Source organism: Ixodes scapularis, unplaced genomic scaffold (genome assembly GCF_016920785.2).
Source record: "Ixodes scapularis isolate PalLabHiFi unplaced genomic scaffold, ASM1692078v2 PGA_scaffold12__126_contigs__length_90152505, whole genome shotgun sequence".
In the NCBI taxonomy this organism is placed as follows: Eukaryota; Metazoa; Arthropoda; class Arachnida; order Ixodida; family Ixodidae; genus Ixodes; species Ixodes scapularis.
In genome coordinates this window covers 839,424-851,951 of record NW_024609838.1, presented here as the reverse complement: position 1 = coordinate 851,951, position 12,528 = coordinate 839,424, and positions in this window count along the sequence as shown.

Here is a 12,528-nt window from a genome sequence, read left to right as displayed (position 1 = left end):
AAGTTATCCAAGCATCAAAGGGAATGCTGGGAACGTATAGATACACGCGCTGCACGTGTTCGCCTTCCTTATACAAAAGACTCGAAGTAAGCAACCAAAATAAAGCGTTTCTGCAACGCGCGTGCTAAGTGCAATTTGTTTTAGATTTTTGCTTTCCAACAGTTACAGCTGAGGACGCCAGCACGCGCAGCGCGTGTGCACCTACGTTCCCGGCATCCTCTTTGATGCTCGGGTAATTCGGCAAAAGGTCTTTTGATGCGTGTCTGCGCGAGTCCGTGTTGTGCGCGCACTAACGCAAATCGTCAAAAAGGCCCGAAGGCTGTGAAAGAGTTCTCGCAGCCACCGCGGATCGGCTAATGGCCATTTTCATCGCGTATTATTCAACCGAACTCAAGATTCTGCGAGGCAGAACATCCTCCTCGCCACGGGGGAGGAGGAAACAGCAACGGCGTACAGGGTAGAAGGGAGGAGAGGAGGAAGCGGGGGAAAAGGGGAAAGCGCGAACTGGTCGTCGCTCTTTAATTAAGCGCCGTTCACACACCTGCAACCGAGTAGGACGGAGAGAGACAAGGCCGGTTTTTAAGCCTCTCGCGACGGCGTAAGACCTGCTCCGCAGCAGCGCATTCGGTTGTACGCCGTCGCAAGAGGCTTAAGAGCCGGTCTCCGCTCTCTCCGTCCTACTCGGTCGCAAGTGTGTGAGCGGCGCTTTAGTCTTTAGACCGCCAGGCGCCGGGAATATCCGATTCGCTCGAGAAGGCCGCGGCGAGCGAAACCTACCGCCACAGCGTTCTGTTGCAGCCACTACGGATGCCGTCAATTTCCCTGGACTCAGGGAAAAAGCAGAGTGTCTGTATTACACAGAGTTGCCAACTGTTCGACCGGGGACACGTGGATTATGGGTGCCCCATTTGCAATACGAGACGCGAGGCCGGTGTCCAAAGACTCGATCGTCGTCTGCAAACGTAGCCGCCTTTCCGCCCGTTCTTCTCCTCGCCACGCGAAAACACAGCGCATGCGCGCATTTGCGACCATACGCCGCTGGAGGGGCGTCCGCCATTCAATCAGGTGGCGGCGTTAGAAGAACCAATCACGAAACAGGAAGCGCGAACATAATGAGCCACGCCTTCCGTTTCTTCAGCTGGCGGTGACCATACTGGCGCCACTGCTAAACCTAACCTGACCTAACCTAACCTAACCTAACCTAACCTAACCTGACATTTCTTTACTTGGCCTGACCTAACCTGAACTATCTTAAGCAAACCTGACCTAATTTAACCTGACATTTCTTCACCTGGTTTGACCTAAACTACCTTAACCAAACCTGACCTAACCTAACCTTACCTGAGGCCTTTAACGCGAGCAGATAAATGCCAACTCGTTGAACAATCGCGTCTCGTTTCAGTGCTCATTTCTCACGGGCTGCAACGGTACACCATCGAGGCAGAAACATAAACACTACTCGCACCTGATTCAGATAAGCCGAAACAAAAACAAAATAAGCCGCAAAACATAAAAAAAACCTATACGCGTTTTTGTTATACGATCCTCTCGAAAAGACACTGCTTTGTAACCGTTTGAACCCGAAGCACCTAACGACTCGGTTTGACGCACAAGGAGAAGATAAGCCCTTCTTCTCCAAAAGCACAAACCGTACCACATCCGCAAACACCGAGCCGGAAGCGGACCAAAGAAGAAGAAAAAGAGATATCCCACGAACAACCGCAGCTACAATAACGTGGGAAGCGAAAGCGTCCGAAGAATTCCGCACGGAGGAACCCGCCGAGGCGCGGTCCCAATTCCCAGCGGTACAAATTAACCGAGATAAAAACTCCAACAACGACACCAACGAGAAACTGGCAATGAAAGCGCAGAGTGCGCACCGTTTAAAGAGACAGGAACGCAAGTGCTCGAAGGGAAGCCAGCCGTTCGCTACCGTTTATTATTACTTTTGTGATCAGTTCCTCCAGTTGGGAGCCCATTTCACGAGAGAGAAATTTCCGCTCTTCGGACCGCCACGTACGCCAGTACGAGTCCTTTCAGCCAATCCAGCGTCACGAACGTATACCACGTGACTCCTTCGCCCCGCAGCGCCAACACCGCCTGCGGAGTAAACCCGAGGCCCGCGCACTAGAATTTTTGACGTCATCACGGCGAGCTAGACCGCAGACTGAACGCGAGCGCCGCGTCGGCATTCGGGCGGACCCGGTGTCCAATCACCGCGTCGAAGGACTCTCCACGTCGGGCTCGGGTCCGATCGCCGAGTTGGCGACATCCGACCGCGATGAAGTCACCACGGAGGAAGAGAAGGACTTTCGCGCCTCGATTATTCTACGAGGTGTTTGTTAGCTGCACCCTTTCGAGGGTCACGTGACGCTTGCACGGCGTTGGACTGGCTTCGATGGCTCGTCTAATGTCCCCAGCGGTCCGTCGTCGAAGCGGAGTGCGATCGTCGACGAAGAAACGACCTCGATAGCGAGAGCGCGAATCGAGCAAGGCCGGCGAAGTAGAGCTGAGCAATACCAGCTAGGCCCCTCGTGGCGCTTGAGCGTGGTGGACGCCTGTGGGCGGGTCGGGGTAACCACCAATGATGACGTCATCGGCGAGCCTCGCTTTCTAGGCGGTATTAAGCCGCGTCGGCGAAGCTAGAGCGAAGCGCGGCTTCCTCGTTATCAGTGGTGGCCGGAGAAAAGCGGAGCTGCGGAGGCGACCTCGCGTCGGCGACGTTCGGCAGTTCGTTCGGAGAAAACGCCCGATCGGCAATGGCGGCTGTTTTATTTTTAAAATTATTTTTTTTCCCTTCCCGTTCGACGCTCCCACGACGCCATTAACGATGCAAAGCACGACAATGAACGGCGGCGTGTCTCTAACTGCGCGCTAATAATCTTCGCGAGCCGCGTTATCGGAAGGCGAGCGAAAACTGGGAATTGCCGCGATAGGGTCGCGTGAAATTGCGACCATTCCTGCTCGAACTCGCAAAAAAAAAAAAAAAAAAAAAAAAAAAAAAAAAAAAGCAAAGAAACAATGCAAAAGCGCTCGGGCTTTTGATACGTATTCGCCACATCGTGGCGTACCAAAAGGTAGCCCCTCCGATACCACTTAGAAGATGAGGCCCGCGGATGACGTCATCATTCATGGCCCCCCCAACCCGCCCCCAAGCGGCAAACGGGTTGAAGCTCGACGGAGGGACGCCGCAAAGTGGCAGACGCCTCCGTCTAGGCTTCGCCGCGTCCGAGCGTCGACGCGCCGGCGGCAACGTGGACGCAAGCAGCTCGTCCTGCTATTCAGAAAAATTCCGCGTTGGCTCATTGAACACCGGTTCCGATGTCATTCAGAGACACTCGTGAGTTTGTAACGAAATTGCAGAAACACAACAACGACCACCGACGCACCCCAAGAAAAACACGCGACTATATTGAGAGGAATGGGGAAGTAAATAGAAAGATAAAAAGATATATACGAGGCAGGAACTCCTCAAATAACCTTGGCGGCAAGTGCGACTTTTGTGCAAACTCTTCGGCCCGGCGACACTCTGTCCCCCCGTTGAAGACGCCAGGCGAAGTGAAAGCAAGTGCAACGGCGCCCGAGAAGCCAGGCGCAAAGACACAAGAGGAGAAAGCCGAAGCCGCGAGCCGAGCCAAAAACTCGAATTCCAGTTCTCACGAAAACGCTGCCGGTCGAGAGAGAGAAAGAAGAAGGAAGGGTGAGGAGGGAGACGCGGCCCCTCTTGAAGGGGAGAGCCGTGTTCCCCGAATCGAGACCGACTTGTCCCGTCGTGAGCAATAAACAAGTCATCCTAAAGTTTCTTTCCCCTTTTTCTTTTTTCTAGAAGTCCTGGGGTATCCTGTCCGTGTCGTCTTGGTTCGCCCGCCGTTGAACAAACACAGACGACCGATGGAAGCTCTAAAAGGAAAAAAAAGTGTCCGCTAGTCAGAATCGAGTGGATTTAGGGCATTGAGGCGTTAGTGCAACGTGCTTTTACAATATTTATTAAAAAAAAAAAGAAATTTTTTTGACGCTTGCTTCGTATCATCTGCGAGTCTCACCGAAACCCTATGACCGACCGCATGAAGTTCGTTCTAGTCGAAAAAGCTTACCTATAAGTTACAGAAGATACTCGCTCGAATAATAAAGGACTGGCACGCTGTACAGATGGCGTCCACCCTGCGTTTGAGACGCCCTTGCATAATCTGACGGTGATGACACATACTTTCGTCCGTTAGCGATCAACTACTTATTATAGACCGAGTAACTCTACAACCACCCATCCACGCCACTCATCTCACCAAAGTAACTTCCATGCAGGAAAAGCGGAATCGCTCTGTTCACGTGACTGCACGCTGCCAATCATCCAATCATCAAGATGAGAATGATTGCTCCCAGCCACGGAAACTGGTTGTTTCCTACATTTTATAGATTATGGGTTGTTTCTGGGGGTTTCCAAGATATACCATAATAACGCCAAACCTTCCTTCTTTTTCTATTGTTTCTTCTCCAACTTCCGGACAGAGCACCGTGCATGAGCGACGCAACGGTGCTCTTGCTTTGGTTCCTTTCCATATTGAAGAGACGATGTTTTCGGGAGACAGATACACGACAACCGGGAATAGGATCCAACTGCTCAGCGCGCCTGTACGACCCAGAGAAGAAGTTTCTCGTTCCTCCGGGTCAACGTCCAAACGAAACGCAAAAACGACAACAACACCATCCAACGACAACGGTAAAGGAGAAACCAACATCAGTGTCGACGCATCAACCGACGATGACAGAGGGGAGACGAGCAACGCAAGTCCGACAACGCCACTCGCTCGAAGATGTCCTCCCGTTTAGCTTCTTCCCCCACTCCCCCCGTGAGCCCGTACGCGGCGCACTCGAGATCCGGTGACGGCGGAACGGGACACAAAAACAGGAATAACTGAAACGGAAATTGGACACGTCGCCTATTGCTTCAGACAAAGGCCCCCGGTGCCCCCATATCCCGCCTAGTTGGTTTCTCTTCTACTATACTTTTTTTTTTTTTTATTAGTCCTGCCTCTTTGAGGATAACACTTGACAGAGCGCGACAGGAAACAAGCTGGGTGGGTAAAAAAACAACAACAACGTGGACCTTACGAACCCGCAGCTGCCTTTGCTGCGGATTCGTTTGGAGCTAAACGCGCACTTGAAAAGGCAGGAAGTGTAGTGCTCCTAACTTTCTGTCTTTAGTCGCGCGAGGAGTTTTACGGAACGAACGCCGTTCGCCGAGTGTGTCAACCAAGGCAGGTCCACACACAGTTGTGTCGGTGGCGTCTAGAGCACCCAAAGCGACAGCAACGACCGCAATACCGGGACAAAAGCAACTCACGATTGCCTCGCATTTTTTTGGGACGCTGAGTACGACAAACATATCTTTCGGTTGAATCATCGTTGCCGTCGTTTCGATCGCTCGAAACGCAATCAACGTGACTGTGTGTACTGAAGTCTGCACCAGGCATTAACCTTAACAGAACGGATATCTGGGCTAGTTGGTACGCATTCATAATACAAACAACGCGACTGGCAAGGACGAAGAAAGACCGGACGCCACGAGCGCCGATTTATTTTCATGAAACCAAGAAGAAAAACCACCAAAATGACCCTCTACTCAAGAAGCGCTCGTGTCGTCCCGTCTTTCTTTGTCCTTGCCAGTCGCATTGTTTATATTATGAAGGCCTTAACCGTCCGAAAAATCGGCCTTAAAGGGGCCCTGCAATCATATATAAGGGTCTACCTTTTATGCGGTTTCCACGTCGCTTGGGGTTCGGGCAAGCCAGCGGGCACGGAAAGAGTAGCTAGATATCAGTGCGCCATATTTTAACCGGACGACACGGAAACCTCCTCCACCGACGAGGGCGACCCGCGGTACCGAAAGCGCGCAAAATGTGACGTCTTTGGTCCTGGGCTTACTTCTGGTCAGAGCCACTAAAAGCTTCTTTTTGGTCGAAATACAAAATATAAGTGGCGCCGAACCGTTTCAATTATTTATAAAAGAAGTTTTCGTTCACTATTTTAGATCAGAAAAGAAACGAATGTAGTTTATAAAGTACGGGAACAAAAAATGACCCGTCGACATACCCGCCGCCAAGCGGTGACAAAGGCGGCGCATACTAGAAAGGAGTGGGATAAGTCGCCGGCACGGAAAAATCCCGAATGTACGAGGTGGCGCTGCAGTCGTATGGACAAGAGGATCCTACCGGCTCCGAGAGTTCCCAAGGCCTTCGGCGAGAGGCTTTGTCTTGCGGTTCGGCCGTTTCGCCGTATGGCAGCGCGAAGTGGCTCCCATTCTGAACTTATCTTTACCCCGTGTTTGCTGTCGTTTGTGGCCAATGAAGTGTCATGCCGAATTGGTGTTCAATCCCGCAGCAAACGCAATGAAAGCCGCTTTGGCTGCCCGCTGCATACAGCCTATCCAGAACACGCTTTAGTGGCGCCCTCTGGTGCCGTCGAGACCGAGTGCGGTGGCCGTGAGCGCTCGATGAGCTCACTATTCCTCCTCTAGTTCACGGCCATTCAAGCCAGGACCTACGACGTCATGAAGGAGGTTAATTTTTGCTTGTTTTCGTAATTCTAAATTGCCTATAACTTTTAAAATAAAGCGAATTTCGCGAAAAGAAAAGTTTCACTAAGTTACTACGTTCAGTGCGCTCAGGTTCGGTGCCAATGAAAAAACGGTAAAAAGTCCTTGCACGGTCCCTTTAAGAAAAAAATGGAGAATCGTAAGCGTAGTTCGTCCGAACACATCGAAGCCATGGATGAGCCGTTTCGCGGCGGCTTTCGTAGACCCTCTAGAATAGCGATTGTTGGTCTAGCGAAGAAATTGAACAGCGAGAAAATTTCCTCGTGTCAACACGTCATTCGTCGCAGAAAGGGACACGGAATACACGCCAAAAGTAAGGGCGCTCTAAACTCCGCGACTTGCTCCGACCGCGAGTGTCGTCCCGAGACTCGAAAACAGAGCGAGAGAGAGAGGGGACGGCGAAGCCATCGGTTTCGATTCGACGCAGGGCCAACAACACGCTTTGCGGACTCGGTGGGCGCACCACAACGAGCGTGCCGGGCACATCCGCCCCGTGCCCGTCGTTCGGCCCAGTCGTGACCTCCCCGAGCCGCGCGTATTCACCCAGTCCGGCGGGTACACAGATCGCGGATGTTCGAAGATGCATGGTAGGAGCGCCGTTGGCTTTCCTATATATATATATATATTTTTTTTCATCTCAGTTTGTGATATATTCAAAGGAAAATATATTTAAAAGTGCTGCCGTTGGATGTCCGTCACTATCTCGTTCTCACTGACCGGGGAGTGCCTGCTTCGTGCCTCATACGAGAGACACGGAGTTTTCTGCGCAGACACGATGACAAAATTCTCCGCGGGGACGTTTCAGGCACGTGCGCTTCATACGTAAACATGCTTACGTATGAAGACTGGAGCACCACCCGGTGGTGCTTTGCCATAAAAAAGGGGCTATAGTGCAGCGGGGCAATCATTGCAGGTGATACCACAGCTTCGCTGCCCAACCACCTTCAGAGCGCATATTAAAACCTACGTTTTTTTTTTTTTTTTTGCCGGATTTTGTAAAGGTCATCTTGGTGATAGTCAGGTGGAGAAAATTGGCTTAAGGCGGGAGGAATCATATATTTCTCTTCTTAGAATTGGGCTAGGTGGCGCCAGGTACCGCCCGTTACAAAGGGTATAGCCAATAAGATCCATCCGTCCTTCGGACAGTGGCTGCAAACAGTCTTTTGTATGATGCATTGGCAGCGAGGTCACGGTTCAAGTAAAACGGCACTTCCCGATTTTTCTTTTTTCTCGGTCGTTGGATGATCCGATCGTCTCATTGGATGCCGAGTTATAATGAGGTGCCCGAGAGACGACCACGCCCCCCCCCCCCCCCCCCCTTTTACACTGGAATGGGCGTTTCCATCGTGAAAAAAATATATATATAGATATCTGAAATCTCGTGATTTAGGACTCAGTCTGTTTGCTTGTTAACATCGCTCGGCGCTTTATCGTGCAGAGCCGATCACTGGGTGGCAGGAATGTGACAGTATCGCTTCGAAAGGGAGTTAAACCGATTAGCAAACCGTTCCGATACCGACAACCATTCGATGCTCGCGCAGAGTATCGGGTATCGCTATCGGAACGATTTACTAAAAAAAGACTGTTTAATAGCAAGCTTCACCCAATCCCAACCGTACGACCCGTCCGATCGCGATACTATCGCGGCAGATCGCACGCAGACGGCGATTCCCTATTCGATCGAATTTTGAGTACGACCGCTTTTGGTACGAGGTACGAGCGAACCAATTCTCGTGATTTTTTTTTTCTCGTTCTTATTGTATGGTTTTGCCCACGTTTGTGCAGAGAGTCCAAACAAAAGCGTGCGTGACAGGAAAGGACATATCCCTGCACTGCCGGACCCTCCAAGATGGCGGCGCCAGCCAGACGCAACCGCCGACTAAGCCGAGCTTGCCGCCGGATTTAAGCCGAGCGGTAGTTTCTACTCGGCTTTTACGCAAAAAAAAAAAAGAAGAAATTACCGTCAAGTAAACTTAGTCCGGCTTAGGACCAACTTGGTCCTGGTTCGGCTCATGTGACTGAACCGAGTCGAGGCTTCGCATAATCCTTAGGCAGACCTCGGCGAAAAAGTAAAGAAAGCTACAACCTAAAAAAAAAAAAGAGTTTCGGAAGTTTTAATGTTTTTTCCACCGTGCCTTTCCGGGAGGGAAAGACAACGCTCGGACATTCTTTTTTCTCATATTTTAAAGCGAAGCTTAGTATTCTTTCGAAAACGATTAATTACTCCTCACCAACAAGAACTACCCACTCTCAGGGTCGGTCTCCAACCGTCACCTGGGGAAGGAGGACCACTTTATCCCTGCCTTTGGTTTTCCATTTTAATTTTTTCTTTCGGGCGTGGCACACAACCCGGCGTTCGTTGACCCAGTTCGAGTAGAGTGCACGCGCGTCTGGCTTGCCTCGGCTCGATCTGCAAATTCCCGAGCTCATAGGGCACACCTCGCAATTCACGCGCTCGGAAGAAACGAGCGTAGTACTCGGAGCGAATGGGTTTTCGTCCCTTTTCGGCATAAAATTGAGCGAAAAAAGCCGGGTCACGTCCGTTTACGAGAAGGACGTGCTTTCGCGGCTCGCGCGTGCGCGCGAGAATAAACACGGAAACCACTCGGAAGGGAACGCGCCGGCAAAGGACGAGAAGGCGTCAAGAGGAAACGTATATTTGCGTATACCGTTAAAATGACAAAAAAAAAGTAAATAAAAAAGAACTACGTTCACGTGCATTAGCGAGCTTTAGAATAGGGGACCCCACAGTTTTGGGTGCCCCAAACAGCTTGGGGTGTCCCACTGCGCATGCGCAGAACTTCTGCGCATGCGCACGTTGAAATGGGCATGCGCAGAACTGCTGCGCATGCCCATTGCGATGCCCCGAGCTGTTTGGGGCCACCCAAAGCTTTGGGGCTTCCTATTCTAAAACTCGCTATTGTCTCGCAGAACGCAGGGACCTCCGCGTTGCATAATGCGTTATGCGAAGCGTCAAAATCCGTTCACACGTGAGCGACCTTCGTAGCGTCGTCTCATATAGTTTGGGACTTCGATATCGTCTCTACGAACGGCCCACAAACTAATTTATTTGAGAACAAACGATACACAAAGTGATGAGCCCGACTCCGTTCGTATTCTGAGCACTGATCAGTGAACGTGAGCATCAGCTCACCCCGTCACGCTACTCGAATTTTTAACGTCACGCTTTTAAAGTTTACGTTTCTTGCTTTGTCATTGGTTGTTGTTCGGCGTTCGTATCGGATAACGCCATAATCTCATTGGCTCAGGAGAGATAATTAGATGCGTGGCTCTAACCACGCCCCCCGTTTCTTACGTTGTCGGTGACAACGGTCGAAGTCGACCTAATAAAGGCAACCTTTTTGAAAATTCGAATAATTTTGCGCAGCGGGATGCATGTTCACCGACGTACCGCTTTGCCCATAGGATGAACGGATATGGTATAGCAAAGTAAATAATCTTTGCGTCGGGCGGTACGTTGCGCCACCTACCCAACGCCATCTGAGTTGTCTCTAAATTTTGCTCGGAAACAAAGAAGGCCCCTCAACGCGAGTTTTGCGTGTTTTAACCAATGAATTACAGCTTCACGGGTTCCATTTTCATCGATGATTCGGGCCACCAAACTACCGACCAGAAACTCGGCCATGCCGCCTCCACCGACAATTGTGCCCGCGAAAGACTGAACACCAGAAAACAAGCAATCAAAAATACCCCCTCCCCCTCACACACACGCATACCAAACAAGGGGCGATCAAAACAAAAGCGAAGAGTTCCTAACACTCGGTCAGCCTTCCCGGTTTCTCAGCGGGCGAGAAAAAGGAAAGAGGGAAAAAATCTAATATAAACCAGAAAACAACGAAACTTTTTTCTTTTCTGAACCGTTTTGCTCAATCAGAACCACTCGCTTCGCGCTGCGCTCCGAGCGAAACAAATCAAATCAATCAATCTTAAAACGCACGCAATCAATCCACCGCTGCCAGTCACGTTTGAGAGAAAAAACAAAAAACAAAAAAAAAAAAAACCTCTATTCTTTAAGTTTCTCTTTCTTTCTATCTATATATATAAATGAAACACAACCGTGTCGTTTTCTGTCTCTCTCTCTCTCTACCTATTCATCTATACACAAAACATGTATGGCACGCAAACGTATATTCCAGTGCTCGTAGCTGTGGTTGATATCATGACATACAAAATGGGGGCAGACTCGAAACTTCCTTCGAAGACCGGCATGGTCGATGTCGACGTATATTTACCTTCCGGGATGTCGAAAGGGAAAAGATGTAGATTCGCCGGAAACACAGCTTAACAACGTGGCTGTTTTGGTCGTGTCATCTCAGAGGTATTGCCACACGTTCAACGTTTACCAGATCATATATTTTTTACTTAATTTGATGAAAACGGCAACGCCTGCTAATAATAAACCCGGGGTTCGTATTCACCATGATGTAACGATACTTTAAAACAAAAACAAGCTATAGCTTGTGTCTATTCAGAGCGATGAAAACCCGAGACTATAAAGAGGACGCGAAAGAGCGCTCGTCTCCTTTTCTCTGTCCCTGTGTCTGCAATTCTTCGTGTTTTCGGCTTCCTCGTTGGCCCTATTGGTGGCCTGTGCAAACTACGGGGGGCGCTTTTCTAGCGATCATCATCATCGTTTGTGACGTCACGGGTAGGACAGACTGTGCCGATCTTGAAACCCTCGGCTCGTCAGCTTACTTCATACGCTGTTTGGGTAGCAGCATGCGGCAAAGCCTACTGCACGTGTTGTGTTTAGCTGGGGAAGTGATAAATGTAGTACGACATTTTACCGAAGTTTTAAACCGGCCGTGGCCAGCGTAGTCGTACCAACATATACTTTTGGCGCTGAGGTGTCGATGCGCTCGGATGGGGTCGTGCTGTTCCTTACTCCAATACAAAAAGCTGCACGATGAAAATAGAATAAGCAGCGCTTTATCCAAGTACAACATCTACCACGGCGAATGAGGTGGATTTTTTTATGATGGTTCGGACAAAATAAAACTAAGAAAGAGATGTCTCATGAAATTGAAAACTGGAAAGCGAAATTCGAGAACCTCTCACGTGTGTAGTAAACACTTCATTGAAAGCGACTAAGTGAATCCTGTTGGTTCTAATGTGTTTTGTGAGTGCTGGTATTTTGGTATTTCCGAGTTGATTCCTTTTTGAATTGTGTAAACCAGTAAACGAACATGTTCTCAAAATAAATGACAGGAAGAAGCGGTGGGTTGCTTCCAGAGTCGTTTCAACTCTTATTCACCCGGACGAAGCGAAACCCCGTCGCGATCAAGTTCTTAAATTTAGTAGGTCAGTTACCCTTCAGCGTCCCCCAAAAAAATAAGGAGTGCACCTCCTATGAATTACTACCGTTTATATGTTTAATATTTCCGGACCTAAATGGGCACAACGCGAAAGATGCTAAATTTGTAAAGAATTTATACAAAAAAATTAACGGAACAAATTAATCAATCGCCTGAATTTGCCGGATCACGTCCGACAATTTAAGAATTTATATAAAAGAAAACTTTGCTTTTCCTTCGAGAAGAAGTCGATGGAGAGACTAGCGACGTGCCGGCTTCTTTGGGGCGCTGAATAACTCCCTCATGTTTGCAGAAAAAAAGTTTAGACGCACCGGATTTCTTAGAGTGCATATTTGCAGGAATTGCTACCACGAGTCGCCACTTCATTTTACTCATGTGATCTGTTACACACGGTGTGTGTTGGTCTAAAGCCGGAATGCGTAGCGCGAATTCGTCTGCTTCTTTTGCCCGTTCTGACGTCACCATAATCCCTGGAAAAAAAGCAGACGAACTTGCACTCCGCAATATTACGGGAGCGGTGGCGGAAAGTTGCGCCCAGGGACAGTTTCGAATCCGAGCGCCGCGCACTCGAACTCGATTCGAGCAAGCGGCCACTTGTTG